Here is a 25,214-nt window from a genome sequence, read left to right as displayed (position 1 = left end):
GTCTAGAAGGAAAGCGATCCGTGCATCGATCTAATTGGATTAATCACCATCCTCCGTGATGATCCCTTGATCGGGAGCTTTTAGGAATTCACCATCAATAACATATATCCCAAATTTTTAACACTTTGAGAATATATATCATCATATATTAATTCCTTGGACGAATCATAGAAACATATAAAATATAATTGAAGTAAAAACTGTCCATTTTATTTAGAATAAAATTTACAAATATAACATTATGCCCTGAAATTACAATATGCGTCAGCCAATAATTGACTTTTAGGGCACACATCTAACAGATCATATCAGTTAGCTTCCAATTTGGTATGATAGCAATATATACCGCATCGACTCAAGGAGAACATGAACCATAGGAGGAGAGGGGAAGAGAGAGAGAGAGAGAGAGAGAGAGAGAGAGAGAAGAGGGATGAAGAGAGGGCATAATTCTGACCTCAAATCTATGATCTCCGGACTCCAACAGCCATTTTTGTCATCTCCTGTGGTAGTATTGTGATTACAAGAAAGAGAGGGAGAGAAGTGGTGGTGCCAATGAAATCCTAACACTACATTGTCATTGGCTGTGCAATGATGCCAAAACCTAACCCTAATGAAGGAAATCGTGAGAGGAGTATGACTCACGAGAGGTTAGGAGGATCAAGTGAGAGGGGAGAGAAGGGTTTTTATAATTGAACTCAATTAGATTCCAGGACCGAATTGAGTGGCCGAACCATCCCATTTCCTAGCTGATGCAATTTCGTATGCCCTGAACTACCAGTTCTGAAAGGTTCGGAGAGTTTGATCACCATGCTTCTTTGGCCCATAATAAGTGCTTCAGTGAATTGGACAGGTTGCTTACAAGCTGAATTTACCACGAGGATCCAAAATCTTCTTTGTATTCTATGCCTCTTTTTCAAAGTAAAAGCTTGGTAAAAATGTCTAGCTCATTGATTACTTGCTGTTCCTAAAATATGCAAAAGTTTATGCAGCCGAATCCACTGGTGGGTGATCCAATGGTGGATTCATGCAAAGGAAGGTGAATCCTCCTTTCGCACGAAAGGCACAACCCGAACTCTATTATACAAGGGCTTGAGTAGGTGTAAAAATTGACCACACCATATATAGTATGTAATCGTCCCACACTATGCTATGTCTTGGTATAAAGTGCACATGTACCTGCCATGTTTCTCAAAACCATGAGTAAATACGGGGGCATAATGGAGTACATAGTTTTCTGATATACGACCTGTTTGCCTTTATATTGTGTTTCTTCAAACCTTGCCTAATCCTTCTTATTTCAGTGAAGGAAACAAGCAAGTCGAGTAGTATTTCCACAGTTCCTTCTTTCTTTTTTTCTTGCCTCGTCCTGAATATAATAGTTTTATATGTAGAGAGTACAAGTTCGGTTGTAGTATGAACAACATTGCTGCTTATTGTATCGATCATATTTAGTATCACATCTACAGGAGGATTTTCATCAAGCTTTCTTAAATTCTTTCTGCTATGCAAGTTCTATCCCTGCAATGGCCAAATGTGCTTTCCCTCTTGGCAGGGTTGATTGTTATCAAGACAATTTTTTTGAGGCCAATTGTCATCAAGACATTGATAATTACTGGAATAGGCCATCATGTGGGACTATCTTTCAGAAAAAACATAAGAGTAAGATTGCTTCTTTCACAAGGAGCTGAATTTGAATTTTTGATATTTTCTCTGGCAAACATGTCACATTATCACTAACCTGTAAGCTGTGAATGTTATTTATTTGATTGGTCAATGTTATGATTTATCCTAAGAAAGATTACTCTTCAACATAGGCTTGGAGTTCCACCACCTGAGTGGAAAACCTTCTGACAATGGTTGATGTGTTGTCAATAGCATCTACTTCTGTACTCAATGAAACTGGAAGGAGAGCTACCGAAGTCACCGGTGAAAAGTTTCAAGGAAAAGAAAAATGTGCATAGACTCGGGTTCTTTTCATAACCATGACAAAATGAGGATTTTTTTTTTTTTTTTTCATTGGCAATTTATCTAGTGAATTCAGTTTCTTGCTTTCCTCTGATAATAAGTGATTGAGATGGTGAACTTTGATGGAACCGAACCAGTTGTCATTCTTGGATTTGGGAAAATGGGTCAGGTATTACACATGTTGCCAAATGATATCTAATTAGCTTTTTATCTAGTGATGCAATTTGTGTCTTTTGCACCGTTTTAATCTTCCAAAAATCAGGTGCTTGACAATTTTCTGTCGACTCCATTGGCTTCTGGACTAGATGTTGACCGTGTGAAATGTGTGGCCTCCTATTGCATTTGATCTTAATCCTTGAGCGGTTAAGGTAGAAGATTTTAGTACCGCAGCTACTCTGCATCTCTCATTAGTTCTCGATTACACAATAGGTTCTATAAATTTTTCTTAAGCTTTGTGGTCATGTATTGAAGTGTGTACTCTCTTTTCTTTCCAACCAAGCAGCACAAAAAAATCGGGTTTTCCACTGCTCTATGGAGATGGACCATGCCCAGCAATTTTTACGATCTGTTGGTATATCCTCTCCTAAAGCTGACGTGTTCATGTATACAGGGAAAGGCAAAAACAATTGAGGCTGTCCAAAGAATGAGGCTTGCTTTCCTCCGGTAATATTGGCTTCTGCGATCATTTTGTTTAAATGCAAGCTATCATTCTTAATTTCTTATATCTTTCTTTTTACCTACATACTTGTACCTTTTATTAGGGAAAATTGGATCTTAGTTCAATTCGTCAAGAACTAAGTCGTTTCTAGGGGTATGTTGAGATCATGCATGTGGTGAAAAAAATATATTTGAGATAAAAAAATATATCTATGCCAGAATCCAGGAGTTTACTGTAAAGATGTCTTACATTTAGATTAATACTAGCCATAGAATTAATAGGGATCTTTCCATCTTATTAGATGGAGCATGAGATATGTTGCTTTTTGAGGTGCGAGTGCTTTTCTAAAATTTTTTATTTTATACTATGTAATCGTCAATATTTAAAAAAGTGAAAAATCTCCAACCATGTTTGCTCCTGATTTTTTTCTCTTTGATTCATAATATTTTCTACGTAAATTTTGAGTTTGCATTGATCTTTAATTTTTTCGATTTCTTTTTTATTTAACGCCTTGCTGCAATACTTGCCTCTCTGTCCAATCTGAAGAAAGTAAGTGCGATGGATGCTATTTTTGAAAATGCTGAGATAATTAATTTCAGACATGACTAATGTAAAATCCTGTGTAATTCATTGCCATCACCACTTTTTTGCTTCTGTTGTTCTCTTCCACAAATTACTTTACAAGGATGGGTGTGGTGTCTGATGATGTGACCTTCCTGAGTTAGCCCGTAACGGATGGAGTTCCAAGCATGTACAAGAGGCGCTCAACAGAACTGAGGATTGAGAAATTGATGTCATGATGCCACTGTATGTACCTGAAATATATAAACGTATCTGTTAATGAGGTCTAACATGATATTTTCACATAATAACTAACTCGAACAAATTATTCATTAAAATGAGGTAAGAGTGGCTGATTTGATTGAGGCCACCAGGGGCAGTGCATTAGTCTCACATAATCAGCAAGTCCTTTGCTTGGATTGTTCGGATGTCTCTCGTGTTGCAATCTCAGAAAACAACCTGCCAATATTGATGTTGTTGCAATATAGGATCAAGCTAGACATCCAAACCACAAGTCTGAGAATTTAGATTGTGGTGATGATGTTAAATATTGTCACTTGGATATCGACAATAGTATTTCAAATAGGCAAGAAGATGACCAAGAGGAGGGAAATATGAAGATGTTTCTTACAAGTTAAACTGAGATTGCAACACGAGAAGAATGGAAATTCTTTTGCTATTACTGCCATATGAGGCTCCTAGATAGATCAACAGCCCATGGTTGCAATACATGAAGATGACTGACAGAAAAAAAGCCACCTACGGCATTGTTAAACTTTTGACTGCAACGAGGTAACTCGTTTATAGCTCATGAGCCTGAAGGCGGCCATTACAAAACAAGGATTAACATGAATCTGATGTAGTGGCTGAGCACAGACTCGGATCATATCCGCTAATAACTATCATTTATCAATAACGCACTTTGGTTGTTTACCATTTTGTCTAGGTGATGATTGTGTTTTCTTATACTGATCACTCATTTATGACTGATTCTTTGGAGAGATTACACATAATTCACTAAAGATATGACCCCTGAAAGTTCTCTTTATCAACTCCACAAAATCTTATAATTTGACGTAGATATTACTTTGTGCTGCATGGAAAGAGGATGCTAGATTCACAAAGCGATATAGTCTTTCTATTGCTTACCCACGCCCCCCACCCACCACCAAAAAAAAAAAAGGGGTAAAAATAATGTGTGGAGGATGGTCCATGGATCACTTAAGTTTTGATAATGCTGTTAAGTTGAAAAGCTTATAGCAGAAACCAGAGATTAGAAGAACACGTAGTAAGCTTGTTGGTAATCAGAAATCACAAGCGATCGATTAGTCAACAACAGCATCTGTTGCACTCTTTTCACTTGAAGATCTTATGTTGTGAAGACGTGTCTCTTGATGCAAGTCAAGTCGGGCCTAAGAATTCTATCACCTTGATCTTCTTGTACTAATATTGTTTTGGATTGCCTCATCTCTTTCATGCTGTTGATCATCAAGATTTTGCTGTGGATTGCCTTTTCCCATTCCCAATATTTAACATCAAGATTTTGTTGCTTCTTTTCATCACCTTTTCATGATCGAGTGAGATCCGGTTGAACCATCCTTTCCTTTTCGAGATCAAAACAAAGCAAGAGAAAAATAAATGGTCTGTAGGCTTCTATAATTGCGGTTTTCGCTTCAACAAACAAATCAATTGCACTTGTTTCTTTAATGAATTGAATTTGTTATTATCTAAAAGAATTTCTATTTATGTAATTAAATCAATGTTTACACACGAATTTCCCATCCGAACATGATAGAAAAACACTTACAAAACCCTCTCTACTCTCTCTCTCTCCTATCTAATCTCTTAGTTTTCGGAAGGCCAAGGGGCGGTGGCAACGCTTTCAATGGTTTTTCTTTTTTTTGAGGTTGAAAAGTGGCTGAGAGAACCAGCCACTTGTATTTATCAAGGAGAGGCTATTTACAAAAAGAGAAATGGAGTTGGAACCGGAGAGGAGTAATATCAAAGTAAAGCTCAAAGACTACATCGTTGGTATGACGATACAGCAGAAACAACAACAAAATGACAAAAACAGAGCTGACACTGCTTCCCCAACAGATAAATGTATAAAAAAATAGAACATAAGATTGGAAAAAGCAAACAACTAAAATTGAAGGATGAGTAAAAACAGACAAGAGGTATAACCATATACCACTCAGTTTGCCATTGGTTGGAATGGTAGGCCTCTGATCTTAACCCATAACTTGTCATGCTGAGAAGAAAGTTTTTCCTTGCAAAGATGTGCCCAGTCTTTGAAGAGGAGAATAATTTCATTGGCCGAGGTAGATAGAGAGCAATGCTTGTTGAGAAAAATTTGCGAGTTTCTTTCTTTCCAAACAACTCAAGTAACAGCTGCCACCAACATAAGGAAGATAGGTTAAGCAGGTTTGAAAAAAATTATACTTCCGCCAGGTGGGGCACAAATCACTGAAGGAAGAGGAGGGAAATACTTTTAAAGGTAGAACAGCAGATGCGCAAGACCTTCCGCTTCCTTTCCATCTCATCATCGAGCTCCGCCATTTGCTCTCGAAGATGCTTCTTCTTCCCGGACCACACCATCATCACTTTCTCTTGGAGTTCCCACCTCCGTCTCCATCCCGTCGCTGCCCGATCCACATCGTCCTTCCAGTCGTCCAAGATGGACCGAAGCCGGGCAAGTCTCTCCTTGCAATCCCCCACTTGGATCCCCAACAGTTCCACCACCTCCACTTGTGCTGCCAGATGATTGATTCGCATCGGGACGTATGGCCCCTTATCCAGCGACAAGGATCGGATTTCCTCAGCCATTAGCTTGAGAGATTGCTGCACATGCATGGTGTTATGTAAAATCCTTTTGAAAAGAGAGTTTTATCAAGTGAGAACCATTTCCGACAATAATTTTGATAAACTTTAAATTTATCTAAACCATACGATAAAAATATAAATTTTAAATTACTTATCTAGGGCTTGGTTAGATTAACCCATGGATCTAAAAAGCAGAAAAAAGATCCGAAAGCATACTAGGCACTTTCCTAAGATAAATTCCTGACCCTCATATTGGTGTGACTAGGAATTTTGCCCTAAGATATGATCAGGATACCCTCCCTTAGAGTATGATTGTAGAGAGGGTTGATAGCCTTTTTCTAATATTCAGCAATGAAATGAGAAATCAAGAGTGACAAAAAGAGAATAAGAGTTTGTAGAACACTGGACTATTAGAGAAAGAATGAAAGAGATCGTTGTTTTTTCATATATTCTATAGGTCAGGATTCATGGTCTTTTATAGATGCTTGTAGATGACCATTTGACTGGTGGATCATAAAGGGAGGTGATCGGCCAAAGCAAAATATGATCATCTAGGATAAATGATAATTTGACTGTTTGACCATGAAGGAAAGTGACCATTAAGAAAAATACAATAAAATAAAAAGCAGACTAAAGTAAAATATGATAAAAAAAATAAAATATTAACAATCACCATATGCGTGCCATGTCGTGATTTGTATGTGCAAGTTGGGCTAGGCCATCATGCATGTGTATGGTACAAAACCCATTTCCATTTAAGACCCAAGTAAAGGGGGGCAAGAAAAGAATTCAAATAAAACACAAATATACATTTGTCCCTTGAAAAACAAAAATAAAGCCTTTAGGAGAGTTTAGAGGGTAGGAAAATTTTGAGTTTTTTCCTCCAAAACTCTAACACGAGCAAGCTTCATCTTATCTTCTTCTCAAGCATTGAGGCTTTGTTGTGGAAGTGAGTTTTAAAGGAAGGAAAGTCCCCCTCCAACTCCGAGTATGATTCCATGTTGTAGAAGTAGAAAAAGTAGGTTCCTACCATGATTTGGAATTGTAGGATAGTGCAACATTTCCGTGCCCGTGATTTGGAGATGCTTTCTGACCTTCTTTGCAGATGCATCATGAAGGTAAGTAGGATTCCAAGAGGGAAGCACCCACGCCGTCGCCAATGTCATCTTGAGGGGGTCGATGAGCATCATCGAATAGGGAGTTCTATGCTCACCATCAAGGATCCCATCGTCCTAAAGTCTAGCTCATGCTCCGGGGGCACTGGCCAAGACTTTTTGATTCTTTTTTCTTTCTTCATCGTAACAAGCTTTGCTCGATTGAAATGCAATGAGCTTTTCTGGAATGTATATGAACCTTCTGAATGAAACATCTCTTTCACTGAGGCTCTTTTTGTATAATATAGCACTTCCCTTGTTTATTTAGTATGAGTTGACTCTCCTATTGTAGTTGCCGCTAGCTTCTGCTAGCGGTGTGTCATCTCCATGGAACTAGTCTTCATTGACTACAGTGGGTCATGTGGCCACAGAGGGCCACTCGTGGCTATAGTGGGCTATGTTGATGACTATAGTGGACCATCTCAGACTTCAATGGGCCTTATGGACCATCCATTGTTATAGTGGGCCATGTTGATCGCAACAGTAGACTGTCTCAGCTATAGTGGGTAGCATGGTTACAGTGGACTGCGTTGACGGCTACAGTAGGCCATCTCAGATTTCAATAGGCCTTGTGACTACACTGAGCCACCCATTGCTATAGTGGGCTGCGTGGCTACAATAGGCCATCCATAGCTATAGTGGGTCATGTTGATGGCTACAATTAGCCGTCTCAAGCTTGAATGGGTCCTTTGGCTACATTGAGCCATGTTAATAGCTGTAATGGGCTGTGTGGCTATAGTGGACTATATTGATGGCTACAGTAGGCTCTATTGATGGCTAAAGGGGGCCATCTCGATTATAGAGGGCCACAGAGGGCCACTCGTGGCTATAGTAAGCCATGTTGATGGCTACATCGGGCCATCCATGGCTATAGTGGGCTATGTTGACGACTATAATGGACCATCTTGGGCTTCAATACGTCCTGTAGCTACAATAGGCCATGTTGACAGCTATAATGGGCTGTCTCAGCTATAGTAGATCGTGTGGCTATAATATACCATCTGTAGCTACAATTGATCATTTTGATAGTTATAATAGGCCGTCTCGGCTATAGTGGGCCGTGTGACTGTAGTGGATCATCCGTGATTATAGTGGGCCATCCGTGGCTATAGTGGGCCACGTTGACGGTTACAATAGACCATCTTAGCTATAATGGATTGTGTAGATATAGTGGGCCATCTATGACTATAGTGGGCCATGTTGATAGTTGTAGTAGGCCATCTCGGATTTTAGTAGGCCCTATGGCTATAGTGGGCCACATTGATGGCTATAGTGGACTGTGTAGTTACAGTGGGCCATTTTGGCTTTTCGATAGCTGAGCCTCCACATCATAGGAAGCTTTGGAGAGCTTTTTGCTCTCTTTTAGGCATCAAGCTTTATGGGGGCTCGAGGTTCGATTCGCATGTAGAAATCAACAGAGAATTTGATTGGATTGTCACTCACTGCATGAACCTTTCAAGATTGCTTTTGAGAACATCATTACTGGGGTTGTGCACCCCTTGATGTGGCCTTTACTCCAACCTCTCTTTTTTTAGATCGACTAGCAATTTTTGTTAGATGTATGTCCTAAAAACCAATTAGGCCGACATATTAATTCTTTCTAGGATATAATTTTATATTTGACTTAATTATTTAAGATAGATTAATATCATTCATGTAGTGTATGTGTCTATGAATCTTTCAAAAAATTAATAAGATGATGACACATATTCTTAAAAGTTAAGAATTTGAGGTATGTGTCATTGATGGTTAATTTTTAAATTACTTTCGATCGAAGGATCATCATAGAGATGGTGATTGATCTGATAAGATTGGTGCATGGATCACTTTTCTTATGATAGACGAGTTTCGAATCTATAGTGTAGAGATACTAGAGTGAGAGTGCAGGTGTTTGTTAGAGAACTGAGTGTGATCAATATGAGAAGTTATTTGAATATCTACTCGCTCATCTGTGACATTCTCAATGCTATAATGGTATGACTAGTTCTTAGACTTATGGTGCCTCGACTATTCACAATGAGGTTACTATAATTTGACTATATCATAACTTAATCTCCTAGTCATACAGAGTCTTAAGGTATATATTAGTTGCAGTAGGTTCATTATAGGAATAGAGTGTATATCTATATGAGATCTACTAACCTTAATAGTTAAAGAATAGTCTTATATGATTTACGAGATTGAGTTTGGAAGACATTGGTCAAGACAGAGTGAATAATGAAAAAAGTTTTCATCAGATTTCATAAATGAACTTAAGTTAAATAAATCTTACATATGACAGACAATGGAGTTTGATGAGTTTTTTATAACCTCCATCTTATCAGGACTCATGATAGAAGAACTGAATTACATGGTAACTATACCTAGAGGTTCATTCTTCTATTCCACTAGATTGCTACTACATGCTGCTAAATGTGACTGATAGATTATGGGATCAATAAAAATTATTTTGATGGTCAATAATTTTTAATTGATGAGTTGAAATTATTTCAATCCATTGAAAGAAGTTTTAATGATATTACGATGAAGATCAAAATATTTTTCATTATCAGACAGAATAGAACCTATGAGATCAAACATAAAAGAGATCTTGACTGATTAGATTGTTGAATCATGATTTTGAATCGTAAGTTGTAAGTGGAGTCAATTATCAATTTGATCGATGATTGGACTTAAATGTAAAAGCTACATAAGGGACTTGCTAAGAGCTAGTAAGTTATAGGAGGATTTAATTATAATTATTATATATTATTTAATTTGATCAAATATTAAGATTGGATCCTAATCAAACTAAATCAAATTTAATTTGATTAGATATAGTTTTGAGTTTGACTCAAACTAAGTTTCATTAATCTAATGGGATTAGATTTAATAAATACTAGATCCAAATCTATCTAAATAAGGTTTGACCTAATCTTTAGCAATATTTAATTTGGCATGGATCTTAATCAAATTAAATCAGATTTAATTTGATTAGATATAGTTTGAGTTTGACTCAAATAGGATTTCATCTGTCTAATAGGATTGGACTTGATTTGTGATGAAACTCAAACATATTTGCACTCCAACCTCTATTTGGATTTGAACCAATCTTGACCCAATCCAAAGAGGAGTTTTTATCCTATAAAGCCCCACACCCCACCTAAGAAAGAGGGATGCCCAAAGCCTTTTCCACATTATGTTTTAGCATGGAGATTGTTTTTGTGGTGCCTAAAATTAAGGAAGAGAGAAAAGGATGGGTGGCAACTTTGAAGGGGAGTCCTAATGTATCTCTATCTAATCCCAAAACCCTAACCACCCTTTGAATTTAAATAGAGGGATAAAGGGGGTGCCTCTTTTAGGTAAGATCAAGAGTTTTGAACAGCCCAAGGTGGAGATGGCGTGAGAAAAATATGGCGGGTGTTGGGAGGTTTTTCAGCATGGAGAAAAATATGGTAGGTGCCTTCTCTTCTTCCTTCTTTCTTACAACCAATAGTTGGTTGTTAGATAACTCTCTCTCTCTCTCCTATATCCAAATATTGGATATGTCTTCCTCTTCCTCTCTCCCAAATGTGTCCAAGAGTTGGATATTAAAATCAGATTTGATCTGATTTTTCTTCTCCTTCTTGGTCCATGAGATGGACACCAATGGTTCTCCTCTCCCTTTTCTAGATCTAGACCAATGGTTAGACAAGAAGGAAGAAGAAAGAGATTAGATCTCTTGTCTTCTTCAGTAGGTCTTCATATTTTCTCTTGAGAAGAGAAAAAAAAAGAAGAAATCAAATGTGATATAGTTTCATCTTTCTCTTTTAGATCTATTTGATTCTCTTGAGAAGAGGATCAAAAGATCAAATCGATTCGATAATTCAGAGAACGATCTCTGCAAAAAAGCTAGCACCCTAGTAAGATCAAATTCTCTTGATTAGATTAGCATTGATGGATATTTGTAAAAGTCAGATACTTGTGCAATTACGATGGAACTTCGAAAATATCCACGCACCATCGAATCGCGGTAAAGATCTACCCATGCAAAGATATAAAATTTAGATTCTCTTTTAGATATTTAATCTTATAATTAATAATGTTGCTTGATTTATTTTGAGATTTGATCTTTATGCATGCTTGTTAGATTAGATTTAATATTTGATCTGAATTTTTGAAATCATTCTGATATAAGGTTGTCCTGGCATAACAGTTAAACATTATGCTGAATGGTTATCCGAAAATAAAGTAGAGAATTTAGATCTAAAGTTTTTATTTTCACTATATTTCTTTATATAAAATTTTTAAAATTTTCGCATGCATAACTATCGTCATATAATGTCAACATCCAACAGTAGTATCAGAGCCATCTCATTAATGCAAAGTTAAGATCTAGATTTTAGATCTAAAAATTATTTCAAATTTAAAAATTTAAATTTTGATTGATCATGAAGATGATTTCAGATCTGACAATCTAATTTTTAGATCTGAAATTAAAAATATTCATGATCGAGGAGATAAAATTTATGATCTAAAAATCTATTTTTAGATCTAAAATCTAAATGGTTGAAATTCGTGTGATGAATTTTAAGATCTAAAAATTAATTTTAGATCTAAAATTTAGATTGATTTATGTTCATGTGATTGCTTTCGAGATCTAAAAATTATTTTAAGATCTAAAAATTTAATTTCTTATGATTGTTAATCTAAACTTAATAATTATTGAAAGTCATAACATCTTAGATTCTCAATCTAATCTACATGTGATGTGAATTTTAATAGATCTGAATTTATCTTTATTGGATATTCTAGCATGAGATGTTGTTCATAGATAGAGGCCTATCTTGATGTTATCAATGATAGTATAGATATATTCAAATTAGAGTAATTTGATTGAATATAAAATAAAATTAGCTGAGTCAATCTAAGTTTATCTTGACATAAGGTTGTCCTGACATAACGAGTGTTGTTGTGTTGTAAGGTTATCCTACGATGAAAAGAGATTGATCAAAATCCATAAGAAATTATAGTATGAACATAAAAGATTATGTGATAATCATAAGGATTATGAGATAATCATAAGGACTATATGATAGTCATGCATGTATTTTTATGGATACATTTAGTGATTATCTTGAATTACTACAAATCTTTGGAGTAGGATTGTATGATACATGCACGATTATTTGGTTAGCAATTTACAATCTTTGATGACATAAACCAATTGGACTGAACCAATTTGAACTGATTGATCGATTAATGTTTAAGGCAAGGGATAGAATGATAGTTATTTAATTAGGACCGTTGCATGTGCATAGGGAGCCTTCCACCAATCTTGAACTTACTTGATCAATTGGGTCGATTAAGTCTCTTATTGGGTGCCTAGGTGTAAGTTCACCACATATGTTGCAATTGCGTCTTGATTCGATCTTAGTGAACTAAGTAAGGGTCTTTCTAGCAGATCCATGTTAATTGTGAATTTACATCGGATGTCAATATGCAATTAAAATTAAAGAGACATAAATTAAATCTCCTTGCACAATATTAAGTCTAACAATCTTTCACCATTATAGATGTACAGACGTGTTACTGGTGTTAATTATTTTTGACTGGTCATAGTGATTCAGTTGCACTGAAAATACTCAACTACTCTATTAGCATAAGATGTTCTGAGGTAGAGATGGGGTTAGACCTAATAACTATTAGGTGAGAGACCCAATGATGACTTTGCATCCACTGGTGAATAGTGGGTCTGACTTAACTAGAAAATATGGTCAATAACTATTAGGTGAGGCCATAGGACTTAGAGATCGATGTCGCTGCATCATACTCAGAGAAGTATTGGATAAGAGTTGTCTACTCATTGGTTGACACATCATCAATAACTGTTAGGTGAGGTGATGTGCTAATTGATGAGACCGCAGTACCCACTAAAAATTCTTATCGTGAAGGATTTTTATCTCTTTATCCGAGGAGTATAAGAGATTCGAAAAAATAATGAAAGCATATTTATTTTAAAAGTCTCTAGAATAAATTTAAAATTAAGTATAAATATTTAACTAGAATCTCTACTCTGATAAAATTAAAAATTAGGCTTCTAATCTTTTAGTTTAGAATCAATTGACTAATCGATTAAGTTATTAAGACTAGCTCAGAAACCTAAAATGATGTTAAGTTTCCAGAAGATTGAGCTAACTAGGATATCTTTATGTTACCAAACCATTCGACATTGACCAAAGGGCAATCAGTTCATAATCATTGTTTGACAATGATTAAGGACTTGGATGAGCTTGAAAAGCTCAGTATGTCTAAGCACAAGAAATTGCGAATGGATTTGATCTTGCAATCTCTTACCAATTCATATGAAAGTTTATAGTAAGCTACCATATGAATAAAATTGATTGCACCTTGGTTGATTTGGTGACTACCGATGAGACCTTGAAGAGTTCAAGCAGAACGGTTCTTGTATACCTGGAGAACCTAAAAAAATAAATAGGAGACATACCTTCAGAAAGTATGTTGGATCTGCTCGATATTGGTCTCTGAGCAAATAGTGAGTGCCGTAAAATTTTGGAGATCCAAAAATGAGATAAATCCAAGGTATATATGGCATCTCAGATTTGATCATATTGAAGAGGATAGAATAAATAAATTGAAAAGATATGAACTTCCAGGCTCATCGACTCTCGAGTCCTTTTCAAATTATGGATTCTACCTTCAAGGAAAGATGACTAAACCACCCTTTATGGGATATGGGGTGAGGACCACTAATATACTTATCCTAATACATTCTGATGTATACAGCCTATTTGATGAGCTGGTCAAGATTGATTCTCTTTACTTCATTACTTATATTGATGACTGTTCACAGTATAGGTATATGTGTGAGACACAAATCTGAAGTCTTAAAAAGTTCAAAGAATTCAGATATGAAGTAAAGAAATAAATTAAAAAAAATTTTAAGATTCTTTGATGAGATCGAAGAGGCGTATACCTTAACGAAAGATTCTAGCCTATCTTAAGAAAATGGCATAGTCTCATAATGGACTCTTCCTGATACACCTCAACTTGACGTGGTGTCGGTGAGGAGAAACTGGACTCTATTCGATATAGTCCGATCCATGATGAACAGCACTAATCTCCCCTTATTTTCTTTAGAAATATGTTTTGCTTAATGAATGGTGTTCTCTCTAAGTCTTTCCTATCATGCCATATGAGATGTGGCATGATTAAAGATGTCGGCTCATGTCAAGTGTTGACAAGGGACATTTTAGATGTTAGGTTTATGAGACTTGTTTCAGAGCTAGTATCCTAAGGGTTTTAGCGATGCTTTCTTCTCAGAGAATCACAATGTAATTGTAATCTGACATGCTATATTCTTAGAGAAATAGTTTGTCTAAGAGAAAAATAGTAGGAGAAAGATTAAGTTCAAAAGAGAAAGTCTCTTAAGAGCAATGAGTCATAGAACCTATTCTTATTGAGCCAGTATATGTAGTTCCTCCATCTTATAATCTCCTATCCTATTGAAAAATACTTAGGTATTTTGACAGAGGACATAGAGGAAATGTTCCTCAAAGGAGATAAGGAATATAAATTTGATGTGATCAAATATTTCTTGAGAGAATCATGTGTTTATAAAGGTCAGTAGGAGTACTGTCATGATTCTCATATTATACGTAGATGACATTCTCCTGATTAGAAAAGTTGTTCCTATGTTGACATTGGTTTAAAATTTGATTGTATAAATAAATTCTCTATGAAGGACCTCGAGAAGCATCCAATAAAGATTTATGAGATAGATCTAGGTCTATGAGATAGACATAAGGGGATACTAAATCTTTCACAGAAAATATGTATAGAGGAGGTGCTGAAAAGATTCAGCATGGATAACTCCTAGAAGGATTTCTACCTTTTAGGCATGAGACTAATCTCTCCAAAAAGATATGTTCTGACACATTTGAGAAGATTCAGCACATGAGCTAGATCCCTTAGCTTTGGCTAAAGAGAGCCACATGTATGTCTTGCTATGCATACAATCCGATATAGACTTTGCTGTGAGTGTCACGAGCAGATATTGGTTGAATTCAGACTGAGAGCATTGGATAGCTATAAAAAATATTTCTAAGTACTTGAGAAGTACTTAGGATATGTTCATGGTTTTAGGAAGAAGAAGAAAAATTGAAGATATAAGGATTTGCAATTCAGACTTTATGTCTGATGTTGATAGTAGAGAGTCTGCATTAGGATGTGTTTCCTCATGTAATGAAATTCGATAAACTGGAACAGTTCCTAATAACCAATCATTGTAGATTTTAAAAGTCGAATATATCACAGCTTATGAGGTAGCTAAGAAAGTATTCTAATTTATTATAGAACTAGGTGTAATATCATGAGATGACACAACACTGTACTGTGGCAACATAGGCGCCATAGCTCTAGCTAAGGAGTCAAGATCTCATCAAATTCTTAGCTAATAAAAGCGATGATTCGTGATTATTTTGAGAAGTAAGATTTCAAAGATCAGAATAAACTCGACAGAAACATGGTGGGCCCACTGACTAAACAACTTAGCCAACCAAGACCAAAGCATATCTTGGAGAAGATGGGGCTTCAGTTTATGGTAGATTGACTTTAATATAAGTGGAAGATTGTTAGATGTATGCCCTAGAAGCCAATCGATGAACATATTAATTCTTTCTAGGATATAATTTTATATTTAATTTAATTAATTAAGATAGATTAATATCATTCATATAGTGTATATGTTCATGAATCATTCAAAAAATTAATAAGATGATGATGCATATTCTCAAGAATTAAAAATTTAAGGTATGTGTTATTGATGGTTAATTTTCAAATTACTCTCGATCGAAAGATTATCACAGAGATGGTGATTGATCTGATAAGATTAGTGCACAGATTGCTTTCTTTAGGATAAACGAGTCTCAAGTCTATAATGTGGGGATACTAGAGCGAGAGTGCAGATGTTTATTAAAGAACAAAGATAACGAGCATGACCAACAGAAGAAGTCACTTAGATGTCTACTCATTCATCAGTGATATTCTCGATATATGCTGTAGTTGTATAACTAGTTTGGTGTCTCGATTGTTCACAGTAAGATTGCTATAGTTTGACTACACTATTACTCAATTTTCTAGCCATACAAAGCCTTGAGGTGTATGTTGGCTACAATAGGTTTATTGTAGGAATAGGATGAACATCTAGATGAGATCTATCGATCTTAGTAATTGAGAAGTCCTATACCATTTATGAGATTAAGTTCAGAAGGCTTTGGCCAGGATAGAGTGAACGATGGAAAAGAGTTTTCATCAGATTTTACAAATGAACTCAAGTCAAACAAATCTTACATATGACAGACAATAAAGTTTGATGAGTTTTCCATAACCTCCATCTTGTCGGAATTCATGATAAAAAAATTGAATCACATGATAACTATACCTAAAGGTTCATTCTTCTATTCTGTAGGATTGCCACTACATGCTGTTAGATGTCACTGATGGATTATGGGGCCAATAAGAATTATTTGGTCAATAATTTTTGATTGGTGAGTTGAAATTATTTCAAATTATTGAAAAGAGTTTTAATGATATTTTGATAGAAATCAAAATATTTCTTACTACTAAATAGAATAGAATCTATGGGTTCACACAAAAGAAGTTTTGATTGATCGGATTGTTGAATCATGATTTCGAATCATAAATTGCAAGTGGAGTCAATTATCAATTTGATTGATGATTGGACTTAAATGTAAGAGTTGCATAAGAGACTTGCTAAGAGTTAGTAAGTTATAGGAGAACTTAATTGTAATTATTGTATATTATTTTATTTGATCAAACATTAGGATTGGGTCTTAATCAAATTAAATTAGATTTAATTTGATTAGATATAGTTTTGAGTTTGAGTCAAACTAAATTTCATTAATCTAATAGGATTAGATTTAATAGATACTGGACCCAAAGCTATTTAGATTAGGTTTGATCTAATCTTTAGCAATATTTGATTTGGACTAGATCCTATTCAAATTAAATCAAATTTAATTTGATTAGATATGATTTGAGTTTGACTCAAATTGGATTTCATTGGTCTAATAGGATTAGACTGGATTGGTGATGAAACCCAAATATATTGGACTCCCACCTCTATTTGGATTTGAACCAATCTTGACCCAATCCAAAGAGGAGTATTTATTCTCTAAAGCCCCATGCCCCACCTAAGAAAGAGGAATGCCCAAAGCCTTTTCCATGTTATGTTTTGGCATGGAGATTGTTTTTGTGGTGCCTAAAATTAAGGAAGAGAGAAAAGGGTGGGCGGCAACTTTGAAGGGGAATCCTAACCTATATCTATCTAATCCCAAAACCCTAACCACCCTTTGAATTTAAATAGAGGGATAAAGAGGGTGCCTCCTCTAAATAAGATCAAGAGTTTTGAACGTTCCAAGGTGGAGATGGCGTGAGAAAAATATGGTGGGTGTTGGGAGGTTTTTCAGCATGGAGAAAAATATGGTGGGCGCCTTCTCTTCTTTCTTCTTCTTTACAACCAATAGTTGGTTGTTAGGTAACTCTCCCTCTCTTGCCTATGTCCAAAGGTTGGACATGTCTTCCTCTTCCTCTCTCCCAAATATGTCCAAGAGTTGGATATTAAAATCAGATTTGATGTGATTTTTCTTTTCTTCTTGGTCCATGAGATGGATACAAATGGTTCTCCTCTCCCTTTTCTAGATCTAGTCTAATAGTTGGACAAGAAGGAAGAAGAAAGAGATTAGATCTCTCATCTTCTACAGTAGATCTTTATATTTTTGAAAGGATACTTAGCAGTTTCATGCATGTATTTTTAAAATTTTTCAGCAAAAATGACTTAGATTAAACAATTTAGTCTACTACACATGCATTAGACCAGATCTAATAAACTATCTAGATAGGATCAATGACATAAATATATTGCATATATAAAATCTGAAAAGGAAAAACAACAAGCATAGATCATATCAATGCATGCGATAGATCATATCTACATTATGATTGAGTTCAAAACTCAATACCTGAATGCAGGTAGAAGATCCCAGTAATTAAAAATTATGGTAATAGATTCTTCCTGATGTCGAGCAGCCACATAGAATGTTTGGCCTCTACAGGATGTCCACACGAAGCCCTGATGCTGATCAATCTCTAAAGAGTGCTAGCACATGTAGAGACCACGTGATGGCTGATTTGCACACCTTCTTCAAACCACTCAGACTCTTCCAGAGGAGAAGAAAGCTTTTGGAGGATCAAATGGAGGAGAAAAATGAAAATAAAAACTAGTATTTTCTCTCTTCCCAAAATTCCTACACTAAGGATTTAGAAACCCATGCCTTAAAAAAACCTCATGCCCACAAAACTCACGCCCATCCTTTCTCTCAATTTTTCTCTTGGTGAAACACTTCTCCGATGATTTTTAGATCATTTTTCACATGCCCAAAAACCAGCCTTCTTAAGGTTGGCATCCAATAATAGGACAGGATAGGGATAAGATCAAATTCAAACAAGGGTTTATCCTTATCACAATTCAAATCCAATTTGAATTTAACTTGAACCAAATTTTATCCTCATCCACTTGGGCATTGAGAAGGGGCAAGAAACATCTATTGGCATGATGAAACATCATGCAAAATCTGACTTTTGCATGAACAAAGTGGGTGTGGATAAGGTGGTTAATGCTAGGGTTTAGTCCAATCCAATTGGACTCTTAGGTTCATACAATTTGGTTCAATCCAAATCATATTTGGTTAGAACCAAAGTAGATTAGTAAACCTAATCCAATTAGTCATTTAATGTTCTCAATTAAATTCTAATCAAATCAAAAATTAATTGAATCCAAGTCCTGAATAAATCAGCAATCAATCTCCCTTAACGATTAGGTCATCTCATAACCTAATCGGATCAAATCTAATCGAATTCAATTCAATTAGACTTGATCCAAATCTCATTGTTCAATCAAATTAAGCTAATCAGTAATCTAATTGATAATTAATCCTCTTATAATTTACTAACTATTAGCAAATTATTTCATCATAATTTTTGTATAAGATTAATCATCAATCATATTGATGATTATATCCTAAAATGATTCTTAGTCATTGATCAACCATCTGATCAGACAAAAATTTCTATCGTGTGTGACCCCATAGGTTCAAATCTAAGTTGGTAGTAAAAAAATTAATTTTTATATGAATCGAAGTAATCATCTAGCAATGATACCCGACATCTAGATAGATCAAGGAATAAATTTTATACTAATCAAAGTAATCATCTAGCAATGATAACCGACATCCGAATAAGCTGAATAATTGCAAAGTAACATTTAAAAATTTAGTGGCACATGGTTACCATATAATTCATCTCTTTGACCCTTAATACTCAGGATGACTTTAGAGTTAAACTACCAACTCTTAATCAATACATCTAATTTGTATCTCCACCTTATAAATTCTGTGACTCCTCATAAGAATTATTCTAGTCAAGATTTTACTAAATTGAAATACAATATAGCACTATCTCCTAAAATCAGGAGCGGTCAATCCCATCTTGACTCACACACCGACTTCATAAGTACTTAACTGCACCCAGAAATCTTTCATCACTGAATTAAAAATTTAGATAATCTGACACCAAAGCACAATGAGTTGCTTGCAAGTTACCGTGATGATCTCAGGTCGGAGGGACACTTATACCTATATCCTTCTCGAGCTACTTTTGACAACAGAGTACTCTGCAATAGATCACGTTCAGTGAAATATACTCCTACATTTCACCTGCATGTCATACCAGTGTCTTCATACTCCTTGATTATGAGGACAACCAATCTATATGGTATATAATGACCTATACTTGATAAACGTTATCATCTTAGTAATAATATATCATTTGATCGCGAGCAAGTTTAAGAACTACATGATAATTTTTTTTTATTGATTGGAAGCAAATCTAGAGACTTCATCATAATATAGGAGTTTAATAAAGAAGATGCACCATTTATGATGAAAATATTAAATAATTTTTATTAATTAATAATTTATATATAATTTATAAATAACACAATCATTTACAAACAGACGATTGACTTTAGGATATATTTTTCAATAACTCCCATTTGGACTAAAGTCAATCGAAACAGTATCTAATATCCATCTTTCACTTGTGATTATCGAACCCTTTAATTTCGAGGGCTATAGTGAATGGGTTGGTCAAATTTTCCTTTCTATCAATCTTATAAAAATTGATGTCACCTCGATCTACGATCTCACGGACAAGGTGATAGCGATGAAGGATGTGCTTGGTTCTCTGATGGAACTTAGATTTTTTTGCTTGAGCGATGGCACCAGTGTTGTCATAATATAGAAAAACTGGATCTTCAACTGAGAGAACTACTCCAAACTCACTGACAAACTTTCATAATCAAATAGCTTTTTTGGCAGCAATGGATGCTATAATGTACTCTACCTTGCAAATAGAATCGGCTACGATGTGCTATTTAAAATTTCTTCAATAGATCACCCCACCATTCAAGATAAATATGTATCCCGATATACTTTTGCTATCATCATGATCTGATTGAAAACTGAAATCTATAAATTTTATAAGTTTTAAGTCAGATTCTCTATAAATGAGCTATTGGTCCTTAGTATTTCTCAAATAATTAAGGATAATTTTTATAACCTTCTAATAGTTCTCATCCAGATCAGATTGATACCTACTTACTACTCCAAGTGAGTATGCCATATCCGATCCCGTACATATCATGATATACATGATAGATTCCACTATCGAGATATATAAAATTCTACTCATACACTCTCTTGTAGAGTTGTTAGACAAACTTTCTTAGAGAGAGTAATTTTCTAGCCTATCAGAAGATAGTCTTTCTTGAAATTTTCTATGTTGAATCATTTTAGCACAATATCTATGTATGTGGATTGGGACAATTCAAGCAACCTCTTAGATCGATCTTTATAGATCTTCATCTATAGGATGTAGGATGCTTCTTTTAAATTTTTTATAAAGAATTGTGATGATAGCTAAACTTTTATACCTTCTAATGTAAGGGTGTCATTTCTGATTAAGAAAATATCATCCACATACAACATAAGAAATACAACCATAGAATTATTAGTCCATTTGTAGATACAAGATTTCCCTCCATTCTTAACGAAGCCATACATTTTGATTGTCTTATCAAAATATGTGTTCCAACTTTGAAATACCTTCTTTAATCTATAAATAGATCTTTGAAGCTTGTATACCTTAGATTCATCTGTGGATGTGAATCCTTTAGGTTGTATCATATATACCTCTTCTTTCAACTCTCCATTTAAAAAAATAGTTTTGACATTTATTTGCTAGATTTTATAATCTAGGTGTGTTGCTATCGCAAGCATAATCCGAATGAATTTGAGCATTGCTAAGAAAAAAATATCTTATCATAATCAATACCATAACGTTGACGATAACTCTTGACAACCAAATGGGCATTATAGATCTTCACCTTTCTGTCTACATCCCTTTTTTTAAAAAAAAATTATTTACACCTATCCATATATCATTGATTTTCATGGACTCTGTTTTGGATTTAATGGCTTCAAGCCACTTATCAGAATCGGATCTCTATATGGTATCCATGTAGGTGATCGGATCCTTATTGTTTTCATCAAATTCAACAGGATCACTATTCTAGACTAAGAAACTGTAGTATCCATCTAGCTAATGCAGTATTCTATCAGATCTCCTCAAAGGTGCCTCTACAATGGGCTCTAAGTTTGATCTAATCAAATCTATTTCTGTATTTTTATTTGTTTGTGTCGATTCTTTTACATATCGAACTTCATCAAGTTCAACTTTAGTGGCATATGTTTCCTCTCCAAAAAACTTCTTTTCTAAAAAAATAGCGCTATGGCTGACGAACATCATTTGTTCTTCAGCAAAGTAGAAGTGATACCCCTTAGTTTCTTTTAGGTACCTAATAAATGAATATTTATCAGATTTAGGTCCAAGCTTATTTATTTTTAAATATTTGACATAAGTCGGATATCTCCAAACTCTAAAGTGTGAAAGTACCAACTTACGCCAGTCCACATCTCATATGATGTTTTATTTACAGACTTACTCGAAATCTTATTAAGTATATAACAGGTAGATTCAAGTGCATATCTCCAAAAAAAGATCAATAGACTTACAAAATCTATCATGGATCGAACCATGTCTAACAAAGTTTGATTTCTCCTTTCTGATACTCTATTACATTGTGGTCTCTCAGGAGAGGTCCATTGTGAGAGAATCTTATTTTTTTTTAGATATATCAAAAATTTATTGGTGAGGTATTTATCTCTTTAATCAGATCGAAGAGTTTTAATACTCTTTTCAGTTATTTTTCAACCTCATTATGAAACCATTTGAATATTTTAAATGATTCAGATTTATGTTTCATTAGATAGATATACCCATATCTCGATAAATCGTCAGTAAAGGTAATGAAGTAGTAATATCTATCTCTGACACATGTGTTCATTGCTCCATAGACATCACTATGTACTAAACTTAGAACTTTACTAGCTCATTCATTTTTCTTAGTAAAAGGTGATTTAGTTATCTTTCCAAAAAGATAAGATTCACAGATCGGCAATAATTCATAATTATTGACTTTGAGGATTTTCTCTTTAGTTAATCTATTTATCCTGTTCTTGTTAATATGATCTAGCCTACAATATCAAAGGTAGGCATCTGTAATATTATCTAATCTAGAGTGCTTATTAGATGTGTACATTATACTAACAGACGGTGATAAAATATAAATATCATTACTCATTTGTCCATTCATCACAGTAATATCATTCATTATGATATCATAATATATTTTTTTTATTGATGCATAGTAATCATCTTTGGCCAAAAAGCCTACAGAAATTATATTCAATAAAAAACTAGGATAATAGTGACAATAACTTAATACAATGATATTTAAATTGAAGACAATCTTGACAATTCTTAAAGCTAGAACTGAAACTGATCTTCCATCTCCAATATTTAAGAATCTCTCACTATCCTCGAACCTTCTACTGGCCTGCAGTCCCTGTAATGAATTATAAATATTAATAGGACTTCTAGTATCCAATATTCAGGTCATAGTATCACAAATAGAAAAATTATAAGGTGTTATCATATAATTATCTTGACCAACAACTGCTTACTTTTTTTTCTTATTCGACCTATTCAGATCAAGGGAAGCAATGTATTGAAGATAATTCCTCTTCCAATGACTCTGCTTCTTATAGTAGAAGTACTCTATCTGACTCTGGTTAGCCTTGAATTTCTTGGTCTAAATGGACTTAAATGCTCCAGTACTCTGTACCTTCTTTTTATTCTTCTTCTTCTTTTCTTTCTTAAAAGGATGATGCCTAGAAGAGGGCCCACCCACCACATTTACCACTTCCTTATGGATCTAGTGATCCTTCTCAAAAGTCTGTAGCAATCTCAGCAAATCGTGGTAGTCATTTTATACTTAAGAAGGGGTGATAGGACTTAAGCAAAGAGTTCAGAATCGCATCTTTCCCAAGCTACTCATAGAAGAAAAACTCGAGTTTGCTCAGATACTCAATCTATTCGATCATTTATAGTACAAGATCAATGATCGATGCCTCCTCTCTTATTCGAGCATTGAAGATAGCACAACTAGTTTTGTACCTCTCAATGTCATTAGGAGTGCCGAAGGACTAGTTCCACACTTGCAGTATGTCCTTCGACTGAGCATCCTCAAACTTATGATAGAACTCATCGTTCATCATCATCTGCATGATGCAATACACCATGGTTCGATCGTTGAGTCACTTCTGATAAGTATCTTAGATCACACCATGAGCATTTGAAGTGGACTCCTCAGGTGTTGGATCTGTAAGAGCATACAAGATCATTCATACTCTAAGATGATTTTTAATTTTTGATATCAGCTATCAAAATTGGATCCCATCAACTTATCGCTATCCAACAGTAATCGGAGTGACAAGATACTAGCCATAACTGCATAAAAGAAAAAAATCATAAGACCTATTAGTATATGAATTATTTAAGCCTAAAGACTTGGACTTTAATCTAAAGCTTCTTCCATTATTTTATACAAATTGATGGCCTCTACCACTAATTTGAGGAATTACTTTAATTTCTTAGCAGATACTAAAATCCACACAGACTGCATATGGGTCCGAGTGTGGCTCGACCAATCTATGTGCATCTATAGATAGGTTCTTAAATAATTATTTTTTTAAATAATTTTTAGTAATTAGTTTTGCCCAAGACATCACTTCAGTAGGCGTGTGGTGCCTCCACTAAAAATTTTGATTAGATCCAACTATTAACATGACCGCACTTAATATATCTAATTAACGAATGATCAGGTCTGAGTATGGCTCGGCCAACCTGGTCATTCATCGAAGAGTCACAACTAAGTCATCATATAATGAATGATAATTCTAATAGCAGAAAGCACCAAATGTGTAGCGCCTCCAATGATTATTAGACTATTGGATTGATTATCATCCATTTTAATAGAAGGCTATGATCTGGTTATCTCCATAACTATTTTATTTTAAAGACCTAATAAATTAGAAGATTTATTTATATATTTTTAGAAATAAGAAAAGAGTTGATCAGTTAATCATAATCCTTCCACTGACTTCACAAAGCTATTAAAGAAGACTGGAAGCAAGCTGGCCTAAAAATACCCAATCAGTCAAAATTGATTTACCTAGCTAGCATGGATCAATCTAAATCATTAAGCGATCCAATCAAAATCTGATCGATTACATTGGCCAGTTAAGTGGAGATCGATGGGAGGGTCCTCGTTTCTTTCCTTAGTTAAACACCAACTTAGTTGGTCAGGAAAGAAAATAGTCAATTAAAAATCTCTTTTAGCCACTTGCCTTAGATACTAATCAGTTTATCAATTTCAATTTGATCAGCTTATAGACTCGGGTTCGACCACTGAGCTAACAATCAGGTCTATTTGTTCTAATCAAAGATATGAACTTAACCAACTATAATAATTG

General features: G+C 34.8%; 1 pseudogene; it reads left to right on the top strand.

The window, feature by feature from the left end:
* The first annotated feature begins 1,503 nt into the window (after positions 1–1,503).
* On the top strand, positions 1,504–2,632 carry LOC140858760 (K(+) efflux antiporter 3, chloroplastic-like; annotated as a pseudogene).
* The last annotated feature ends 22,582 nt before the right edge of the window (positions 2,633–25,214 follow it).

The sequence above is a fragment of the Elaeis guineensis genome, chromosome 6 (genome assembly GCF_000442705.2).
Source record: "Elaeis guineensis isolate ETL-2024a chromosome 6, EG11, whole genome shotgun sequence".
Lineage (NCBI taxonomy): Eukaryota > Viridiplantae > Streptophyta > Magnoliopsida > Arecales > Arecaceae > Elaeis > Elaeis guineensis.
The sequence above is the reverse complement of the archived record's forward strand: the minus strand, read 5'-3'. Positions and strand labels throughout refer to the sequence as shown.